We start from the raw sequence: 14189 nt of genomic DNA on the forward strand, positions 1-14189 counted from the left end.
CCTCCGCTGTAGCGATTGTCGGAACACTGGTGCAGCAAGCAGAGGTCTTGGAGCCTTTTCTGGTGCAGCAGGTCCTCTGTTCTTGTCCTGTCGGGTTCTTTGGTGCTGTCTTCTTTTCTTCTAGATGAATCTAATTTCTTGGTCTAGTGGAGCTTACTAAATACTGAATTTAGTGGGTGCTTTAGGGGGAACCTGGTAGTGTCCAATGGGACACTTACCCTTGTGTGGCTACACCCACTACAGTGACCACTTCCAGTGGAAAGGGGCACTTTTCTAAACTCTATTGGATATTTTCCTACCATCCAACATGGAGGAAAATGAGATGGAGGGTCCACATTGCCTACAAGCCCCTAGGGATGGTGCATGCTCAGTGAGGTCACTCCTCCAACCTTTTGGTTTCCCACCTTTGCTCCCATCAAAAGTGGTGGGGTTTCGAAAGGGAGAAGCCATCTGCTGCTAGCAGTGGGCCTGGAGGCTCGAGTTTCCGGGGGCAGAAGCCTTTTGGAGCTCACTACCAGAATGTTGCACGATCCTGAGGTAGGGGGTGTTAGCTCCTCCACCCAGGAAGGGCATTGTCTTACAAACCAGAGAGCCATGGCTCTCCCCCAAGTTTGTATATTGGACGTCTGGATTGGCAGGCTGGATGGAACCAGTCAGCAACTATGCCAGTGAGGGTTAGCGTTTGCAGGGGACACCTCTAAGGTGGTCCGTGGGTACAGTTAGGGTAAAATCCAACACTGGTTTGGATGTATTATTCTGAGTTGTTTGATACCAAACAACCCAGGGTACAGAGTGGCCATCATGTAGCGGAGGAACCCGTGTTTGACCAGTGTCCAGCACATGTACTTAAAATGTCTGCTCTGTTCACTCACTATGTCCCAGGTCTGGCAAGGGCACAGTGAGGCATATTGCTCATGCAATTATTCCCTCACATATAGTATGGTGCACCCTGCCTTAGGGCTGTAAGGCCTTCTAGAGGCATAACATATGCAGTGTGGGGTGGATAGGGCACACAGGGGGTGAGCCATGTCAAGGTTGTACTGTAGGTTTGCACAGGACATTCAGCCTGCACTGGCAGTGCTGAGGGTATCTGGGTGCAGGGCCCTAGAGGGTGGCACAATCAGTGCTGCTTCCCTCATAGTCCTACTCCTAATATCCCATGCCCTGGGTACAGGTATACCCATTTACTAGGGACTTACAGTGATATTAAAGAGTGTATCCAATTATGCCAAGCATCACAACAGATTTAGGGAAAGAGCTCTGGTCCAGGGAACCTGATTAGCAGGGGCTCTGGGCACTACCAACTTTTAGAACACATCAACATCAGGCAAAAAGTGGGGGCTAACCATGCAAAAAAAAGAAGCCTCCTCTCACAGGGATGACAGCCGCAAGCTCCCCAGCAGGATCCTTGAACTTAATGACCACACTTTTTACCACAATTGTAGAAGCATTAAAATGGCAGTCACTCAAGATGGAGGTTCAAATTGCTATCCTCCCTAGAGGATGATAATTTATCAAGCTGGGTGGCTCTCTTAATTCCTGCAGCAGGTGATATAATCAAGAAACTGGGTTGAATACCCATCATCTTGGAATGATCACAGGCTGCAGGCAAATCAAGAAGGACATCGGACTACAAGCTATGGCTCATCTTCCATTAAACCATCGGGCTGATAAATATGACCTAAATTCTCAAGGGTCCGATCATAATCTTACTGATAAATCTTCTGCCAATCTATTTAGCACACTTAATGGTATGTGTCTAAGCACACCAACCAAATCACAGGAATAGACGCCCTCTACAAATTTGAAACCTAAATTAGCAACCAACACTGTAGCTGGCATAGCTGTAAACACACCAGAAGTCTGGCTCTAATAAATAGAAGCAGTTTACAATCAACAGAAGATTCAGATGATAAACCTGCCTCTCAGAAATGGGATCTACCACACAAAAAGCTTTGCCACTTTATCAAAGAATAATAAAAAAATACTAACAAACTTACAAAAATACAAGATCAAATCTCACAGTAATATAGCAACTTTTTTCTACACCACAATTCAGCAGCTAAAATAACCAGGAGATATACATTGCCTGAGGACAATGAGGGACCTAGAATGGAAAGTAAAACCACATACCAAATCCCAAGCCACACAATCAAGTCTAATACCACCCTAGAGGGGTTTCCACCAGCTGCTCTTTTGGTTACTAATCAGGCACCTTCACTGGCGAATCCTTACCCGGCTGCTGAAAATCTAGAAACAAACCTCAAGAGTATAGATCACCAACAAATGGAAAACTCAAATAGCAATGTTGCCCCTCTCATAGGCTTTAATCTCTCAGGCAGTGCCGACCTCCCTCTAGACGGGAGACCCAACAACCATGCCCAAGCAATGAGAAAGCTAATCATGAATGCAGAAATACAATGTGACCTAGAACAAGTAAATGGGGAGGGCTTAAAGCTATCTGGCAGAACTCCCGATAAGACTGAGAAGGTATTACCTGCCACCACTCCCAGGCAAGCTGTGTCAGGTATTGCAGCGCCTCTTCTAGCTATGACTAATGAAGATCCAAACAACAAGATTACACTGGTTACCAGAATTAATTTAGATTATGACTCTGACCTTGCCACAAGGAGGTTCAGCACTGAAATCTCAGATCAGCTACAGCAATCAGACCTTGGCCCACGGTCTCAATTTTTTAATATTTTTATATAAATGCAATAACCAACAGCAACTGAACTTAGTTACACTTAACTTGTCCAGCTTCTACATAACATTGAGGGCCCTCACGATATACTAAATCAGGGAATGGTCCTGCATCTATTTCCTCCCATTCCAATGCTTATGCAGATTAAATCATACAACATCGTTCGATTGCCTTTTTGGAGGAGCCAAAGAATGTTTGAAACCTGAACTTATGCTTAACAAAAATTACTTGCCATTAGGAAGATATTGCCTCCCTTATCAAGGCTTATCGATCAATATTCCTTGAGTGTGGTATTGATACTCAGCAAGAGGCTGATGCAAAATACCCATTACCCCTCAGGCGATTAAGCCTTGAAAAAGTTAGCCCCTCTCAGGTGACAATATGCAAACCTCTAAGCATTCTGAGATGTGCACAGGGTCCATCAAGAACACCTGCAAATACATATCAGTCATGGACCAAAACAGTAAATGGGCAAGTTGACCGTTATATTACAAATCAGTGGAGATCTACCAGGGGCAGCGGGCGCAGGGCAGTCCTGGACTGAAGGGCGCCCACTCCAATTAGGTTGGACAGGTTGCTGCCCTGGCTGTGCAAGTACCCAGATACGGATATTGTGTGGAAATTGGAATGGGGTTTCAAAGAAGGGTTTCGTGTAGGATACCAGGGGCCGTGGACGCGAAGATGGGCTGATAATTTGCAGTCAGCAAGGTATATGCCAGAAGTGTTATCTACAAAATTGAGCAAGGAAGTGGCGGAGGGCAGAATAGTGTGCCCCCTTTACGTGTGGCCTATGGAGGACCTGATGATTTCACCATTGGGTGTGGTGCCTAAAATGAGCAAGGGGGAGTTTCGACTCATACATCATTTGTCATAGCCAGAGAGAGCGTCGGTGAATGACTTCATCGCCCCTGAGGATACGTGGGTAGTGTACGCCTCGGTGGATGATGCCATTCGGCTCATCCAGAGGTGCGGCAGGGGATCAGAGGTGGCTATGTGTGACATCAAGGCGGCTTTCCAGCTTTTACCCATCCACCCTGATGATTTCTTATTGCTGGGTATGCAACTCGATGGGGCTATATAGGTGGACAGAGTGCTGCCCATGGGGTGTGCGGTCTCCTGTGCATTGTTCAAGGCACTCAGTACATTCTTACAGTGGATCTTCGTTTAGGTGAGTGGGCATCTGACGGTGTCCCACTACTTGGACGATTTCCTTTTTGTGGGACCTCCAGGTTCTGGGGTGTGTGGCAGCGCCTTGTAGTGTTTTGAACGGCTGGCATAGGAGTCAGGGGTGCCTCTAGCTCCAGAGAAGATGGAAGGTCCAAGCTGTGTGCTGACCTTTTTGGGTATCGAGCTTGACACAGTGGCCCTTACTGCGTGACTGCTGGTCGAGAAAGCTGAGGACATTAAGGGGTTTCTGCGACAGATCAGGTGGTGATAAAAGATCGAACTGTGCATGGCACAACTGCTGGGGTTTCTCAATTTTGCATACAGGGTGGTTCAGGGGGGCGGACATTGTGCAGATGCATGGAGCTGGCGATGTCAGGTGCATCCCTCCCTAATCACAGAGCTCGGTTGACAGTAGGTCTGAGAGAAGACATCAAGGTGTGGGAACTGTTCTTGACACAATTCAATGAGGTATTCATGGCCTTTCGGGAGGAAGATAAGGTCTGGCAGGTGCAGATATTCTCTGACGCGGCAGAAGCCTCTGGTTTTGGCCTTTTCTGGGATGGGCCGTGGTGCACAGAGATGTGGCCTGAACAATGGCTGACGCAGGGCAGGAGCATTGCTTTTTTGGAATTCTTCCTGCTGCTAGTGGCCTTGTCTGTGTGTGAGGGCGAACTGGCAATCAGAACAGTAATGTTTCACGTGGACAATATGACAGTGGTAGAATTGGTGAATAGACAGAAGGCAAAGGATCTCAGGGTGCTGTGGCTGCTGCAGATTTTTATGCTTCGATGTTTAACATTGAATATAATATTTAAGGCTGTGCATAATCCAGGGTTCGACAGTTTTATTGCAGATTCCTTGTCTCGTTCGCAGTGGCAGCGTTTTCACAACCCTGCACCAGGCGCGGAGGAGCACAAGACCGCGGTCCCAGCAGACATTTGGGAGGGGGGGGCGTGATGGTCATGAGACTTGTGGAAATGTCACTAGCAGAATCCACTCGGAGGAGTTATTGCCTGGCATGGTTGGAATTTCAGGATTTTGAAGAATTTGTAGGACAATTTTGGTTACAGAAGCGGGGAATGCTTGAGTCACGCGTGTTGCGTTTTGTATTGTTCTTGATTCAAAAAGGTTTGTCGCAAGCCACAATTGGGAGTAAGTTGGCAGAGGTGGTGTTCTTTTATGGAAATAGATTTTTGTCTGGGATCCCGAGAAGGATGATATTTTGGGGAAAATGTTGAAAGGTTGGGGAAAGGAGAGACTGGGGTCTGGTAGTGTGGTGAGGGAAGCCGATACATATGATTTGTTTCTTCAGCTGTTGCATGTACTGCTGATATGTTGTGCGGACGCACATGAGGTGGCTCTCTTTCGTTTGTGCATGGTATGGATGTTTTTTGGGGCTTTCTGGGTGTCTGAGTTGTTGGGGTTGGGGAAGTCTTTTGGGGGGAAAGAGGGTGAGGCGTGCCAGCAAGGGGAGCATTTGGGCATTTGGCTGAGAATGTCCAAAACGGATCAATTGGGTCGAAGGGAAGAGGGTGTGTTTGGAAAGGTGGGGCGAAGCAGAAGCGTGTCCAGTGTTGGAATGGGAAAGTTTCAGGAAGCATGGGGTGATAATGGAGAGAGGTGTTTTTTGTCACAGGAATGGCGAGAAACTTATGGCATTCAAGTTGTTGTCGGTTTTGCGAATGACCTTGTGGCATATTGGGTGACAGGCGGGTAATTTTGGTACCCATTCTTTCAGGATTGGGGCGGCAACAGCAGCAGCTCGATTGGAATGGGACTGGGCTCATATCCAGCATATTGGGAGGTGGCACTCAAAATGCTGTGAGCGATATGTGAGGGCCTGAGATGGGGGGAAGTTCCCAGTAGTGAAGGGCAGAAGGATGGGGGACTAAGGACAGGGACTGTGGCGGGGGGGAGCTTGTGTTTACATACTGAAAATTGTTCTTTTTTACAGGTTGGGCGAGTGACCCAGAGAAAGAGAAAGCGGTCACTTGGCTGGTTAGGCATACATTCATCAACTGGGCAGCAAAATACACAGAAAAACAAGTATATGGACGTTAATTGGGACTTCCGAGTAGCCGTCACAAGGTGTTGTGGTGGGGAAGAGCGGCATGAGCTGGGGCAGTTTGCTATTGAGAGAGCTCAGAGGAAGCTCAATCGGGCTATGAGGGTTTTCTGTTGGGCAAATGACATTAAAGTGCCGATGTACGGAGGGATCAAGGAGGAAGAAGTGGTGCTCTTCAGGGACGACGGAGTACATCTGTCGGTATTGGGGAATGCACATTATGGTGGTCATTCCGACCGTGGCGGTCGGTGGTGAAGCGCCGGTAAGACCACCAACAGGCTGGCGATCTTTTTACTGACATTCTGACCATGGCGGTTACCGCCATGGCCAGCCGCCGCTTCACCGTTCCGCCCGCCACGACGGTAACGACTGCCGGGCTGGAGACCTGGGTCTCCAGCCCGGCGGTCGTCACATACCGCCGGCGGTATTCCGACCCGCCTGACCCCGGCTTACCGCCATGGATTTCATGCGGTTTGGGACCGCCATGAAATCCATGGCGGTAATCACTATCAGTGCCAGGGAATCCTTTCCCTGGCACTGATAGGGCTCTCCCCCACCCCACCTCCCTCCCCTACCCCTTCCACCACCCCTACCACCCCCAAAAGGTTGCAGGGCCCCCTCCCCACCCCGATCCCCAACATGTACACACACATACACACCCCCCGCATACATGCATGCATTCATGCACATACACACACCCCCGCATTCATGCACGCATTCATGCACATACACACACCCCCCGCATTCATGCACATACACACACCCCCTGCATTCATGCACGCATTCATGCACATACACACACCCCCCGCATTCATGCACGCATTCATGCACATACAAACACCCCCCCGCATTCATGCACGCACTCTCAACATACAAACACGCACACCCCCATGCACGCACACAACTCACAACACCCCCCACCCCCTTTCCCTAACGGACGATCACCTTACCTGTTCCGGTGATCCTCCGGGAGGGAACGGGACCCATGGGGGCAGCTCCGCCGACACCGCCACGCCAACAGAACACCGCCACAGCGAATCACAAGTCGTGATTCGCTGGGCGGTGTTCTGTTGGCGTGGCGGTGGAGGTGGAGCTACCTCCACTTCCCCGCCTGCCGCCAGTATGGCTGTTGGCGGCTCTTCGTACGGAAACGGGCGGAGCGCTGCCAACAGTCGTAATGACCCGTGCGGAAGACCGCCAGAACTGGCGGTCTTCCGTACGGCGGTCCCTCGGCGGTCTACAAAAAAGACCGCCAAGGTCAGAATGACCCCCTATATGTTGGAGCTGCTTTTTTTTGCTGACAAATTTGTGGGGTGAACAGCTGGGGTGGAGTAAGCCTGCTTAAAGGCATGCAGTGTTCTAGTGGGTTCGCTGGTGGGGCAGCAAAATGCCAAGGGTTTGTGCTGGGTGACTGTAGATGGGGGAGGGTGGAGCGTCTGATGCGTGCCTGGCCCCCCTTCCAGGGGAGAAAAAGAAGCAGGTGAAGGATGACAGACTGGGGGATGACTGATTCAGGCATGAGACGAAAGGAAAAGAGGGATGTATGGGGAATGAAAGTAGAGGCTGGGTGAACGAAGGCAAAAGTGGGGGAATGAAGTGAGAAGGAAATATGGGGGAGTTTTCGAAAGGTGAGGTTGAAAAGTTGAGGATTTATCTGTTCCAGTTATGTTTGATGTTATATTCTGATGAGCAATCCTGTCTGTGAGAAAACAAGGCTGATTGCAGAGGCCCCATAACTTTTTGCCCCCATTTTCCTCTTTTTGCTGGTGTTTTCCTGACTTTGATGGTGCCCTGGGTACTGCTAACCAGTCCCAGGGCCTGTGCTCTGTGTAAAATGGATATGCAAATTAGGCTAATTATAATTGGCTAAGTTAACCTACCTATAAGTCCCTAGTATATGGTAGGGCATGTACGTTTAGGGACCACAGCATAGGTGGTGCACACCTAGGTGCACTGCTGAGGTGCCCAGTGTCATTTTAAAAGCAAGCCTGCCTTGCTGGCTGCTTTTAAATTAAAGTTATATGCAAATTCGACTTTGGAATTAAAGGTACTTCCAAAGTCTTAAACTACCTTATTTTTACATATAAGTCACCCCTAAGGTGTGCCCTATGTGCCCCTAGGGCTGGGTGCCATGTAACTATAAGCAGGGACTTTATAAAAATAGATTTATAAGCCCTGGTGAGGTAAAAACAGCCAAATTCGTTTTTCCCTCATTGAAGTAAATGGCCTTCATAGGCTAGAATGGGCAGACTTTATTTAAAATTTTAAAGTCTCCTTAAATGTTACATACCAAGAATTTGGTATCAAATTAATTGTTGTAATAAATCCCACAACTTCCAGTTGTTGGATTTAATATAACTTGTTCAGGTAAAAAGTTTAGACTTTACCTAAAAAGTTGCCAATTTCAGCTCTGCATTGTTTTTGCTGCTGTGCTCTGATTGGCCAGCCTGCAGCAGCTTCTGCCAGGCTGCCTTGATGAGTTGTGAAGTGGCCAGGCTTCACACAAAGGAATGTGCTTGGGGGAGAGAATCTCCCCTCAGCAGATGGTAAGGCAGAGAAGGACATTTGCAGCACCCAGCAACACCCCCACATCCTGCAACCCCAGACAATTAGGTGCCCCCTTGATTAGATTAGGAGAGGGCAGGAGAGGGGTGTGTTTATGATTTTTAGCCACACCAGTGGGTGGGCTCAGCCAGATGTAACCTCCAAAAATCAGATTCATCCATGTTGGATTTTTAGAGACTGTTGCCTTCTGGGATGGATTTTTGCCACACTTCCCAGGAAGTGGTCATCACAGGGGGACAACCCTGTCCCTGATTGGAGAACCAGGGCCCCCCTGCTTTTCACCCAGGAGCAAGGATAAAACTGGCAGACCTGCACCCACACCTCAGATCCCCTCCAGAATTCAACAAGAAAGGAACTAAAGAAGAAGAAGGACTGCCCTGCTGGACCCCTGGCCTGCACCTGGAACCTGCACTCAGAAGGACTGCACCAGCTGCACACTTGGGCTTCACCACAAGAAGGACTTTGCCTGGCTTCAACTGGTTCAAGGAGGGACTCTCTGTTTGCTACAGGTGAAAAATTGCTAAACCAGAGTCCCCTGCACCAACTCCTGAAGAAAGCGACCAGCTGACCACTGTCCAGTGGCCAAAAAGGAGTTTGCGCCAGGTGCATTCTGGGAGTTGAAGTCCGCACCCCCCAAGGACCATCACAGAACTTCTGGACCCTTGGGGTGAGCTGTGGACCCCAAACGAACCTTAAAACATCTGGGTGAAGCCCTAGAAGTTTGGAAAAGATTTGAGAATTTTTGGAAAAAAGCTCCAGAGAGGGACAGACCCACCGCGGAAATTCTAGCCGGCTTGCCTCAACCGCGACCCGGCCTGACTTCGTGGTTCGTCCCGGTAAAGAAAAACATCCAAAAAAGAGACTAAGTCCGAACGTAAAAAGTTGACCGGGACCTCCCAGCCATCGTATCCGAGAAGGGCTCCATGGACGTCGGATCAAGATCCAGGTTTACCCCGGTCGAAGGATTTTCATCTCGAAAAAACGACTAAGTCCGAAGGTAAAAGACTCCACCGAGGAAACCCACATCGCGTATCCGGACAAGGGCTCCAGGAGGTCGGATTCAACTGGCAGGTTCGTCTCGGTGAAGAAAAACTTCAAAATAAAGACTAAGGGCCTGATTCTAACTTTGGAGGACGGTGTTAAACCGTCCCAAAAGTGGCGGATATACCACCTACCGTATTACGAGTTCCATAGGATATAATGGACTCGTAATACGGTAGGTGGTATATCCGCCACTTTTGGGACGGTTTAACACCGTCCTCCAAAGTTAGAATCAGGCCCTAAGTCAGAAGGTAACTTTTTAACCGAGGCCTCCCGCGACCTGTAGCAGAGCAGGGCTCCATCGCGGTCGGCCTGAAAGTTTGACTTTGCCCCGGTCGAGGTGCAACCAGATGACCCGATTGGCGCTTTTTGTTTCTAAGCGCTAGAAAAGTAATAATTCTTTAAAAATTCATATCTCCGGTTCCCCTGAACCGATTTTAATCGTTTTTGTGTCATTTTAAAGATAAAAATATAAACTATTTTTATAAATTGGTTTTGGATTTTTAAACTGTTTCCTGTGTTTTATTTAATTACTGTTTTGTGATATTTGAATGCTTTACACATTGGCCCTCATTCTGACCCTGGCGGTCGGTGATAAAGCGGCGGCCAAGCCGCCAACAGGCCGGCGGTCTAAAATATGCAATTCTGACCCTGGCGGGAACCGCCAACACAGCCCGCCAACTTAACACTCCGACCGCCACAGCGGTACAAACAAACAGCGCGGCGGTTCCCGCCAACAGCCCGGCGGCAGACAAAGTACCGCCCACCCTATTACGACCCACCAATCTGCCACCTTTTCCGGGGCGGGAGCACCGCCGATAAGAACACGGCGGAAACAGACTACGAACGGGAAAACGCTCACCTCTACGCACTCCACGCGAGATTCCGGCAGTATGGAGCCAGAGTTACAGGTCATCCCCGCACTCCTATTCCTCCTCATATACCAGGAGCACGCCCGGCGGCGCGGAAGACATCGGTGAGTACTGCACCTACGACACAGGGGAGGGAAAAGATTACCGGCACACACCCACCCACCCACACCCACTACAACACACACATCAATGCATTTCCACAGATCACTGTCACAACCCACAAACCACCCCCCTCCGAAATAATGCAAAGACCAAAAGAAGAGATCATAAACGGGCAGATATATTGAAATATGTACGCCATTAATCCCAAAAAATAAATAAACTATGTACAAAATATATACAGCTACTAAATGTAGTCCAACCACTGTCCGTGGATCACAGGGGTCCTGTGCAAAGGGGCAAGGCCCAGTCCCACGACAAGAACTCCACGGAGAGAACACTGCAGGGGCATCAGAAAGAAAATAGGACAGGCACCTCAGGGGGAAGGGAAGGGGGGGCACCTCAGCCACTTGAGTACACGACGCCAGATCCACGAGGGGACTCCATGACCACTGGGCCATCCTGGGGAGAGCAAAGCCACAGTCCATACAGTCCATACAGTGGGTGGCCTGCCCACTGGGCCATCCTGGGGAGAGCAAAGCCACAGTCCATACAGTCCATACAGTGGGTGGCCTGCCCACTGGGCCATCCTGGGGAGAGCAAAGCCACAGTCCAAACAGTCCATACAGTGGGTGGCCTGCCCACTGGGCCATCCTGGGGAGAGCAAAGCCACAGTCCATACAGTCCATACAGTCCATACAGTGGGTGGCCTGCCCACTGGGCCATCCTGGGGAGAGCAAAGCCACAGTCCATACAGTCCATACAGTGGGTGGCCTGCCCACTGGGCCATCCTGGGGAGAGCAAAGCCACAGTCCAAACAGTCCATACAGTGGGTGGCCTGCCCACTGGGCCATCCTGGGGAGAGCAAAGCCACAGTCCAAACAGTCCATACAGTGGGTGGCCTGCCCACTGGCCCATCCTGGGGAGAGCAAAGCCACAGTCCATACAGTCCATACAGTGGGTGGCCTGCCCACTGGGCCATCCTGGGGAGAGCAAAGCCACAGTCCAAACAGTCCATACAGTGGGTGGCCTGCCCACTGGGCCATCCTGGGGAGAGCAAAGCCACAGTCCAAACAGTCCATACAGTGGGTGGCCTGCCCACTGGGCCATCCTGGGGAGAGCAAAGCCACAGTCCATACAGTCCATACAGTGGGTGGCCTGCCCACTGGGCCATCCTGGGGAGAGCAAAGCCACAGTCCATACAGTCCATAACAGACCCCACTGCCACTGGAGGAGGCAAGTTGGCCAGAGGACATCCTGCAGCCCTGCCCGAGATAGATCCTGCCCTGCCACGTCTGCCAAAGGGCCAGCGGTTCTTGCCCTGAAGGGCCCAGTTCAGCGGTTCTTGAGACGGCGGGGCCCAGTTCAGCGGTTCTTGAGACGGCGGGGCCAAGTTCAGCGGTTCTTGCCTTGAAGGGCCCAGTTCAGCGGTTCTTGAGACGGCGGGGCCCAGTTCAGCGGTTCTTGCCTTGAAGGGCCCAGTTCAGCGGTTCTTGAGACGGCGGGGCCCAGTTCAGCGGTTCTTGCCTTGAAGGGCCCAGTTCAGCGGTTCTTGCCTTGAAGGGCCCAGTTCAGCGGTTCTTGAGACGGCGGGGCCCAGTTCAGCGGTTCTTGAGACGGCGGGGCCCAGTTCAGCGGTTCTTGCCTTGAAGGGCCCAGTTCAGCGGTTCTTGCCTTGAAGGGCCCAGTTCAGCGGTTCTTGAGACGGCGGGGCCCAGTTCAGCGGTTCTTGCCTTGAAGGGCCCAGTTCAGCGGTTCTTGAGACGGCGGGGCCCAGTTCAGCGGTTCTTGAGACGGCGGGGCCCAGTTCAGCGGTTCTTGCCTTGAAGGGCCCAGTTCAGCGGTTCTTGCCTTGAAGGGCCCAGTTCAGCGGTTCTTGAGACGGCGGGGCCCAGTTCAGCGGTTCTTGCCTTGAAGGGCCCAGTTCAGCGGTTCTTGCCTTGAAGGGCCCAGTTCAGCGGTTCTTGAGACGGCGGGGCCCAGTTCAGCGGTTCTTGAGACGGCGGGGCCCAGTTCAGCGGTTCTTGCCTTGAAGGGCCCAGTTCAGCGGTTCTTGCCTTGAAGGGCCCAGTTCAGCGGTTCTTGAGACGGCGGGGCCCAGTTCAGCGGTTCTTGCCTTGAAGGGCCCAGTTCAGCGGTTCTTGCCTTGAAGGGCCCAGTTCAGCGGTTCTTGAGACGGCGGGGCCCAGTTCAGCGGTTCTTGAGACGGCGGGGCCCAGTTCAGCGGTTCTTGCCTTGAAGGGCCCAGTTCAGCGGTTCTTGAGACGGCGGACGGTCTATGGCCAACTGCTAAATGCCTGGTGGTGCCCTCCTGGGCAGCGGGGATGGTGCTCCTTCACTGCCCACCTGGGCTGTGGGTGGTGGGGCCCTCCTGGCCAGCTGGGCTGGGTCCTCCCTGGGCAGCGGCTATGGGGCTGGTGGGCTCTCCCGGGGCAGCTGTGCCGGTTCCTCCCGGGGCAGCGGCTATGGGGGTTGTGGGCTCCTCCTGGGCAGCAGGCCTGCTGCCTGACCTCTCCAACTTGCTGCCCTTGCCCTCCTTAGTCGTCGGCCTGTGGCCCTTCCCTCCCTTTGGAGCTGTGGCTGGTGACTGTCTCTGGGTGGTGTCCGGGGGGGATGTAGAAGGCGGGCTCCTGCGGCGACCCTTCCGCCTTCTGCTCCTCTTCCCAGGGGGTGGGCTGGCTGTCCCCTTGCTGCTGGGCGAAGATCCAGACATGCGGGCTGGCGGGCTCCAATACCCCTGCACCCTTGTCAAGGGGGCTGCAGGGCTGGTGGTGGCTGAGGTGCTCTTCTTACCCCGACGAGAAGGAGGGGGGGGCTCAGGGTCAGGAAAGAAGTTAGTAGTGGCGAGGAAGAGCTTCTTGGGACAATGGAGAGTGGTAGGTACAGTGGGAATGGGAGTGGAGGGAGAGGATGTGGTTGTAGGTGAGTCACGTTTGCTGTCTTTGGGTGCAGGTGCAGGAGGGATAGGCTGTCGTGAGGTGGATGGCTGTTGGGTGGGTGGGTGGCTGCGTTTGTGTGGTGTGGAAGAGGGGGTGACAGACACAGTGGGAGAGGACACAGGGGACGTGTAAATGGCAGTGGGGGTGGTGACTGCACGTGTGCGGACTGGAGTGGAGGGTGTGCTGGTGATGGAAACACTGGCTGATGGTGAGGTGAATGGAGGTGTGAGTGTAGACGTCACAGGGAGGGAGGAGGGAGACGAGGAGGTGGGGGTCACAGAGGTGGTAGTGACTGTTGGCATGTCTGCATCGGAATGTTGCGTGTGTGAATGTCTGCGTGATCTGTGGTGCTTATGTTTGGATGAGCTTCTCTTGGGTGTTGAGGTGTGTGCAGGCTGGTCTGATGGTGTGGGTGGGACAGGCAGAGGAACAGGAGACTGGGAGGAGGGAGTTAGTAGAGGCAGGCAGGAGACAGGGACAATGGCTGCCGTCAGTGCTGAGGCCAGAGCCTGGAACGATCGCTGATGGGCAGCCTGACCCGAATGAATGCCCTCCAGGTACGCATTGCTGCGATGAACCTCCCTCTCCACCCCCTGGATGGCATTCAAAAGGGTAGTCTGCCCAACAATGAGCGTTCGGAGGAGGTCAATGACCTCCTCACTGAGGGCAGCGGGGGTAACAGGGGCAGGGCCTGAGGTGCCTGGGGCGAAGGAGATGCCCGGCTTCCTGGCAAAGCG

The sequence above is a fragment of the Pleurodeles waltl genome, chromosome 10, assembly GCF_031143425.1.
Source record: "Pleurodeles waltl isolate 20211129_DDA chromosome 10, aPleWal1.hap1.20221129, whole genome shotgun sequence".
In the NCBI taxonomy this organism is placed as follows: Eukaryota; Metazoa; Chordata; class Amphibia; order Caudata; family Salamandridae; genus Pleurodeles; species Pleurodeles waltl.